The sequence below is a fragment of the Tiliqua scincoides genome, chromosome 2 (assembly GCF_035046505.1).
Source record: "Tiliqua scincoides isolate rTilSci1 chromosome 2, rTilSci1.hap2, whole genome shotgun sequence".
NCBI classification, from domain to species: domain Eukaryota; kingdom Metazoa; phylum Chordata; class Lepidosauria; order Squamata; family Scincidae; genus Tiliqua; species Tiliqua scincoides.
Window position 1 is genome coordinate 223,985,240 of NC_089822.1, and position 8,944 is coordinate 223,994,183.

At 46.3% G+C, this 8,944-nt stretch overlaps 1 pseudogene; it reads left to right on the forward strand.

The window, feature by feature from the left end:
• Positions 1 to 8,454: 8,454 nt before the first annotated feature.
• Positions 8,455 to 8,571, forward strand: LOC136642693 (5S ribosomal RNA; annotated as a pseudogene).
• The last annotated feature ends 373 nt before the right edge of the window (positions 8,572 to 8,944 follow it).

The following is an 8,944-nucleotide window of genomic DNA, read 5'->3' on the forward strand; positions in this document are numbered from 1 at the left end:
ATAATAATGAGGCCAAAGAAGTCACACATTAACCCTGGCTCCTACACCCTCACAGTGGCAAAAAGGTGACTGGTATATTATGCGAGAAGCTGATGCATTGTCAGTCTGGTCAAATGCACAACTTTCCACATTTTAACTGGCTGTGGTTGGCAACCTTCAGTCTCGAAAGCCTATGGTATAAGCCAACAGCACCCAGTATTCCCAGGTGGTCTCCCATCCAAGTACTAACCAGGCCTGACCCTGCTTAGCTTCCAAGATCAGATGAGATCGGGCATGTGCAGGGTACATTTTAACAAACCATTACTTAGTATCCAGAGTGTGATGTGCATTCCATTCCCCCCCCCCACTGATCACTGTTGCCATAGTACCATCAAATATCTGAAGAGATGGGATCACCTCTCCTCTTCACAGCTCCAATGAAGGTAAATAACGGCAGTTGAAAATCTGCAATTATTTCATGCGAGGTCGCATTTCCACTCAGCAAGCTGAAACCGCATCACGTCACCAGGGAAGCTGAAAGAGATCAGCGCCAGGGTCACCTCTGCTCAAGCATAGTTGCAAAAAGAAAGCCACTTTCTCTCCACAAGCCCTCTGGTGAGTTGTGTGGACTGATCCTTGATACCACCGCTGGGGATTCAATTGTAGGTGATGGTCTAACAATAATGCTGCTTTATTGTCAGACAACTTTACAAGTGCTGAGTATTACGAGGGAAACTGAAGTTCTCATCTCCCTGTCCCTTCCTCTTCTCCATCAGTTTCCAGGGTGGTTGTGGGAACTAATTAGCTAATGTTTTTTGAATGCTGCAAAGGTGGAAGGAGCCGTGCAAATAATGAAGTATTGTTATTATCATTACAGACAGGAGCTATTAAGGCAGTAGCTATACTCTTATGTGTCATTTCATACTTAATGAACGCACAAATTGCCTGCTTTAAAACTAGAAGTAAATCTTCCTTGCAGAGATGCCACTGGCTTCGTCACAGCGAGACAGCTCACGTTTGGGCAGCTGATTGGATTTGACTACCTGCCTGTACCGTGATTTTCCAGGATCAGCAAGGCATGTGCAGAGAAGGCTTATTTTGCTGCAAACTGTACTTCCTGTATCAGCATGGCATTCCTTTCAGGGTGGATCTCTGCCACTTCATGACATCCAGGAGAGTTTGCCTCTTATACTGCATGTCCCATATTTTTCAGATAGAGAAAAAAGGAACTGGGAAACTGCCTTTTACAGACCAACAGTCCAGTCCTAAAGGTGGCACTGCTGCCAGGTGCAGCAGTGCCAAAGTGGCTACCATTGTATCCTGCGGCCCCACGGCAGCTGGTGGCAGTCTCCTCAAGGGAAGCCCCAAGCCACACAATAGGACCTTTCAAGTTTGCACTGCCTATTTTGCTGGTACAGACTTGAGAAACTGTGTCGGGCCTTCCGGCCCAACACAAAGTTTAGGATCTGTCAGAGCAGAGCCCCAACTCTCACACACACCCTGGCAGCAGCCCTTCCCCCCCCCCTTTTCTACAGTTGGCTTTTAAAGGGGGAAATTCAACTCAATTCAGTCCTTTAGAGTCATGAAAGGGCAACTTGGCGACCCTGAAAGTGCCCCCATTGTTTTTGAGTTGAGTCACAGGGGGGCGGTAACTCTAGACTTGAGTCAAGCTGTGCTGGACTTTCATCCCTGCTCTCTAACATCTTCATGAATGACTTGGATGAAGGGATACAAGGAGGCTTCATCAAGTTTGCAGATAACACCAAGCAGTGAGCAGTAGCAATCACAGTAGAAGCATTCAGGGCGACCTTGACAGAATGGAATGTAGGGCTGAAATGAACAGGTTGAAGTTCACTATGGACAAATGCAAGGTTCTGCACTTGGGCAAAAAGTGCAGGCATAGAAAGGAAGATACCTGGCTTGACAGCACAACATGTGAGAGGGATTTTGGAGTTGCAGAGGATCACAAGATAAACATGAGTCAACACTGTAATGCAGCTGCAAAGAAGGCTGTCACAATTTTAGCATGCATTAGTAGAACCATTGCTTCCAAGTCACGAGAAGTAGTGGTTTCACTTTACTTTGCCAATTCTAGGCACCTCACTTTAGAAAAGATGCCACGAAACTGGAGCAGGTTCAGAGAAGAGCGATGAGAATGATCAGAGGGCTGGAGAACAAGCCCTGTGAGAAAAGAGTGAGGGGAACTTGGTATGCTCAGTCTGGAGAAGAGAAGGCTGAGAGGAGATATGATAGAGCTCTTCAAATATCTGAAGGGCTGTCATGTGGAAGAAAGAACAAATTAATTCTCAACTGCCTCAACTAGATCAAACTGATACAAACGTCAAGAGAGGTGATTCCAACTGGACATCAGGAAGAAATTCTTGATGGTAAGGACAGTCCGGCAGTGGAACAGATTGCCAAGGGAGGTGTGGATTCTCCCTCATTGGAGATCTTCAGGTAGAGGTTTGACAGGAATCTGCTGGAGATGCTATAGGAAGATTTCCTGCTATAGGCAGGGGGTTGGACTAGATGACCTTATGAGTCTCTATGCATGAGGTAGGAGGTGACATATTAAAGAGCAAATGCGTTGAGAACCTGGGATAGTTCCAGATTCCTGAAATCTACCTGGGTGCAGACAGAACTGCCAGCACTATGGACATTCAGGGATTATTTGGATCTATCAGTAACCAGCAGGCAGATGACCTTAATGGGTCTCTCATCCCTACAGAGGTTAGAGGCCATCCCTATCCCAAATCTGACCAGCTAGTGATTTCGCCATGAAAAGGGAACAATTTTTGGCTCCTCTGCACCCGAAACCCACTAATAAACACTTTGTCATTGAGCAGATTGCTATGTATTCACAAAGCCATTACAAATGCCTTTTTTTCCCCCTATCAGAAACAGGCTCCTGAAGCCTCAAAGCACTGTCCAAACTCTCTGCTTGACTTATCTCTGTTTAAACCACACTTCCATTTCTTTCGGTAGGAAACATCCTTTGGGCGCTGCGAGCTGTGTTTATATTTTAAAAATGAGTATTGTAACTCACCTTTCTGTCTAGATAGAAAAATAATACATTTTTAAAAGGTGCAGACCGGCAAAGCACAGTGTTGAGAGCTCCCCCTGCTGGCGCAGAGAATGAAAGTCATGAACATATTTTCATGGGAACAACTAGATGATTGAACCAAGGAAGAGCTGCAGTGAGAGAACAGATGGAAAAGCAAAGGTTGTGTCCCCTAACCCATTCACCTACAAACAAAATCAGGTTCTCTAGACATAAAACTGAAATGGTTATCTAGTCTAAACTTTGTCTATGTGCAGATCTGTGGAAATTCCCCTGCTATAAAATGGAAATAATAGAGGTCTGCTCCAAAAGGTTTTTGTAGTTATGAACAGAATAAAAATGGCAAAGCAGCTAGTTAAAATTTAAGTGGTGGCAATGGTCTATTAGGAACTTTGAGGTAAGTATGAGGCCCACGATTCTTTGTTCTTGAGGACTTGGCAGCTGTAATTCGAAGCAGTCTAAGCAGGGGATGCAGACAGCATCGGGTGACACTCACAGGCGGGTGGCACCACTACTGGCCCAAATGTTAAAATCTATTTAACATTTTCGAACAATTTCGTAGAAATTGCAGAGTGCAATGAAACAAACCGCATTGAAATATCTCTATCCTATCAAAAGTTATAGCCAAAAAAAAAAAAAAAAGTGGGGTGGGGTGGGGTGATGGTGCATCACCACTCCCACCACCCAGGACATTGCTCTGCCTACTGCATAGGAAGAGGTCCATCATAGGGGTGACCTGCTGACCTTGCACACTGGGTGACACAAATCCTGGTAATGCCACTTAGTCTGAGTTAAATACTCTGCAGAGTATCAGCGCTTTCCTTAGGCACTGAAGATGTGCCTTTAAATCTCTCCAGGCCATAGGATCGCCAGCCTGTTCCTGTCCACCTAGCAAGAAAGCTAGAGCACTGGAAGGTGGGAGGAACAGAGGCTGGTACAGAATCGGGTAAGGGAGGCGGTATTTGGCATGCTGCCTCATGCATCAGGTTGGTTGGCCACCTTCAGTCTCAAAAGACTATGGTATAAGCCTACAGCACCCAGTATTCCCAGGCGGTCTCCCATCCAAGTACTAACCAGGCCTGACCCTGCTTAGCTTCTGAAATTAGACGAGATCGGGCATGTGCAGGGTAACAGTTGCTGCTCATGGAGGGCTTGGGCAGACCCTGACTTCAGCCAGCACTTGTGAAAAAGAAAACAGGTTGTAAGTTGTAACCAAAAAAGCTAGTCATGGTTAAGCACCATTGAAATAAGCACCACTGAAATCAATGTGACAATTTAATCGTTCATTTGAATGGGCATTCCAGCTGCTTAAGGTGGTTTCCGGATGTTGCAAAATGTGATACGCTGGTGCATGCAACTTGGCCGCTGCAGCAAGTGGTCCGCGCCAGCAGACCACGGACACCTAGTGGCACTGGTAAGTTCATACAAGAGGTGGAAGGAAGGTGGGCTGGGTGAAGCAGAGTAATGATGGGGGCATGGAGGAGGGAGAGATTAAGACCAGGAAGGGGGCGTATCTGTGGCAGCAGCGCATGCTGAAATCAGAACCCCCTTCTCAGCCTTCATCCCTGACCCAGATCCAAGCCGACTTATGCCAGTAATTGAGCTGGCACAGACCCAGTGGACCAGCAGTGGCTTACCCTGGGGCAAGGGAACACATTTTCCCTTACCGTGAGGAGGCCTGCAGATGCTGAAACTCCCCCATGGGATAGTGGGCACCACCTTGTCACAGCTGCAACACCATGCAGGAAGTTGCGTTGAATTGGGCTGACCATCATGAGTTGACTAACTTTCACATTGTTATGAAAGTTGTCGCAAGACATACTGTTACTTCCAACACACGTTATTTAACACACTCCTCTCTCTTCACCCACCACCACATACTGAGATTCCAGCTCACTCTCCCTCCCTCTCTCCCTCCCTCTGTGTGTGTGTGTGTGTGTGTGTGTGTGTGTGTGTGTGAGAGAGAGAGAGAGAGAGAGAGAGAGAGAGCAGTCTGGCAGTTGAAAATAGTTTTTTCCTTAGTGTTGAACATGTTTAGAGTTGTGCACAAAATATATGCATTTAATTTTCTATAACTGACCTGCTCTGGCCCACCATAAGAGCAAGATGGTCCTGTCTGCTGAAAGTTTGGGGTCTGCCACAGACTAACTCAGCCATCCCTCTGGATTCTTTACTCAATAGGTACACATAGCTGATGCTACAAGGGGAAGGGGAAAAGAAGCATGCAGGAAAACATCACATTAATCTCAGGGGGAAAGAAGGATTTGCAGCAGCTGTAACTGCTGTTGTTGACAATGTCATGACACCTGAACCTCCTTGTCCCCTCTGTGCTCTGCGGCAAGCCTAATCTACCTATTCCTGCAGTCCTCACTCTTTCCTCATCAGTCTTAAATGCTTTGAAGATAACAGGACAACAGAGCCCAAGCCACGAAAGGTCAACCTCAGTTTCGGGTTTGGTCTGAATATTTTCAGCCTGCTTTCCCCTTCCTATTTGGGTTTCCTGAGGCTGCACAAAGACGAGGAAGAGGTCCATAGACCACTCTTTCCTCCCTTCCCTTTTGCTTTCTCTCTTTCCACCACTCTCATTAATTTCAATTTGCTATGCTTTCAGCATAGAGGGGGAAAGGAAGACGGCATGATTGTGCCTGCCAAGTACAAAATAAAACACCAAGGCTGCCGCCATCCATAAACCACCAGAACTGGCATGGGCTTTCAGCCTACTGATATCGTCAGACTTCAGTGGAACCAGCCAGCTCATCCTGTTGAGAACCTGAGCCTGTCGAAGCTGATGGGTTCAGCAGCACCAAACTCTGGATAGGGCCAGACTGTAAATCAGTGGAACAATGAGTGTGCTGTGATGGAACCTGTTTCTGAACTGGGTAGTTTCCTCCAAGGCAAGCAGATGGGGAAAATTGGGCAAAGAAACAGTGTTGGTGACAGTCTCAGGAATGGGCTCGTTTGCTTTCTGAGAGATTGCATCTGCAGCCTTTTGCATCACTTGCTAGATGTCCATGATTCCAAACTTTTATTCTGAAGGAAAATGAATTTCTAGCCCTCAAGGAGTAGCGGTGAATTTAAAAAAAAACGATGGCAACAGATCTGGGTATTTCAGAAACCAGGAGCAGAAAAGAGCAGCAGGTATTCTACCATGGTAGAGCTTCTAAAAGGTTGCCGCATGGCAGTGGCATCCCAAGATAATCTCAGAATAGGCACACTTCAAAAGAAATGGAAGAAGAGCTGACTTGGAACACATCCAGAACCTGGGAAACATATGCAAATGGTGTATGCATTTGTTTCCATTTTGATCTAGATGGTGCTCTTTAGTAATGAGCACAAGAGTGGAAATTCCCTGGAGCTTTTGGCTAGAGTCAGGCTGGATGTGGCCGCTCAGTGCTGTATAAGCTGCTCATCTCCTGGTGGTTTGTACAAACATTGACAAATGAGTCATAGGAATGGGCCAATTAAACCACTGTGTACAAGTGGCTTGGATATCAGATAGATATTCCCAGTACAGAAATGTTCAATAAAAATACTGGCTCCAGTACTGATAAGTAAAATTTCTGGTTCTCTTATCGGACCCTGGATAATTAAGTGTCTCTGTAAAGAGTGATGCTTTTCTACAACGTGTTGTCAAAGCTCAGACCTTGAAAAGAATGGGAGCCGTGAAAGAAGGCAGCACACAGTTGCCATGCCTCCAGTGTTCCCAATCTAGACCATCAAATTTCTGTGACATGGGAATTAGGTGTTGCAATCGTGACAATGAAATGCATGTTTTGCTCTCGGCATGCCACTGTAATGGCATGGTGGTCGAATAGGCAGCCCAATCTTAGCCAGGGGAAATGCCAGTGTACCACGTCATATACCAGGGAACAGACAGCCCCGCCGTTGCAGAAGCCCTTCCAGCTAAGGGCACAGTACGGCTGCAGTGCAGTAGCTGGAAAGCCAACAGTGCACAGATTGGGGCCTCCGGCACAACCCCATGGAGAGAAGGGCAAGAAAAGGTGGAGTTGGCAGACACTCAACCCTGAATCCCCTGCTTGAGCAGGACATTCCCCCAACTGCTCCAAAGCATTAAACCAACAACAGAGCTCAGAGGAGTCCTATAGGGAGCTATGTGGCAGCCAGAACGCACAAGTAAGTCTTGCATCTCTCCCTCCTTCCCCCCTTCCCCCAGACTGGCCTGTCCACCATGCTGGTGCATTGGATTCAGCAGACATCACACTGATGGCCTTGTGTTTTCAGCATGTTGGCTGCTTAGGGATCTAGGGCTCTAACTACAGTGTACCAGAAACAGAGACAAGGGCACTCTACCTATTCTGGACCTGGCTAGCAGCAACTGGTAGTCTGCTGTCTCTGAGCCACGTGAGCTTCCACATACCTCTGCACTGCTTCTTACCGAGTCACTGGGTCCCAAGCATTTTCCAGAAATAGAGCTGAAATGAAAGTTATCAGACACATGGCAAAACTCCAGAACCCCAATTCCAAGTGTTGAATTTTGAAATTTTACTTTTCAACCTCAGTTTTGTTGGCTGCTTCTGCATATTTAAGTATTAAGTACCAATTTGCCAAGTTCTATAATGTTACATCTGCCTTTTTCTAAAAAGCCTTTCATTCAACAGCATCATAATGAGGAATATTGAACAAAATTCAAATGAGAACACTATGCATTTGAATATTGGAAGCAAATTAAAGCAAGGAAGATCTGAGAATACTCATCCCTCCAATTTTAACCTTAAGACTCCAACAATTTGCAATTCCTGCCTTAGAAGTATGTTTAGGATCTTGTGACGGTGGCAACTGGCATTGTTGATTGAACTGGCATTTAATGTTGATGGACTAGAGAACATAGAGAACAGAAAGCTGCCTTATATTGATTCAGAGCACGGTCTACCTACAGGGCCAACCCAACACTTCTCCCAACTGGTCATATTTCAGCCTCTGTTGTTCCTCCTACTGGGGCTAGAAAAGGAAGAGAGGGGTCAAGTGAAACAGGAAATGTGTAGGATAAGAAAGTGGTGGGCTAGAGCAGCAATTTTCAACGTTTTTCATCTCATGACATTTTAGAGAAGGCACTAAAACTGTTAAAGTGCAGTCAGTTTTTTGACAATTGACATGGCACACCCCACTGCCAACCAAGGCTGCTCACATTCCCCAGTGCCACAATTAATATATGGCTCTGCTTCAAACACCCGTGACACACCTGTAGACCATTCATGGCACATCAGTGTGCCACAGCACAACACAGTGGTTGAAAATTGCCAAGCTAGAGTGTCCTCCATGCTTCTTCTTCTGCTCTGTCCCCTCTTCCTTTTCAGGTTCAGGGACTAGCAGGAAGAGAAAGTTGAGTAGTGGAGGCAAATGGGCAGATGGGCTCCCACCCCCTGCTCCAGTCTCCTACCTTAGCCTCATGGATAGTCAGCAACTGTTACCCTGCACATGCCTGATCTTGTCTGATCTCGGAAGCTAAGCAGGGTCAGGCCTGGTTAGTACTTGGATGGGAGACCGCCTGGGAATACTGGGTGCTGTGGGCTTATACCATAGTCTTTCGAGACTGAAGGTTGCCAACCAACCAGTCTGGCCCTGTCTGTCTAGCCCAATACTGTATGCATCAATTAGCAGCAGTTCTCTAGGGCAGGGGTTGGCCAGAGGGCCACATCAAGTATCTGGCGTGCTGTTGAGGGCTGGAAAAAAATTTAAATATAAAATTTAAATAAATAAATTAGAGATGGAACTTAGATGCGTGAATACATTTATGAATGGGCTCATTCATTCAACCTCTCTGGCCCTCAGAACACCCTCCAGACACAACCAGAGCACAGCTTGGTCAGTTACAGTTGGTCAGCTCGTACAGTTAAGTGGGCCAGAGGCTTTCAGGGGACAAGAGGCTGGCTGTGGGCCGGATAG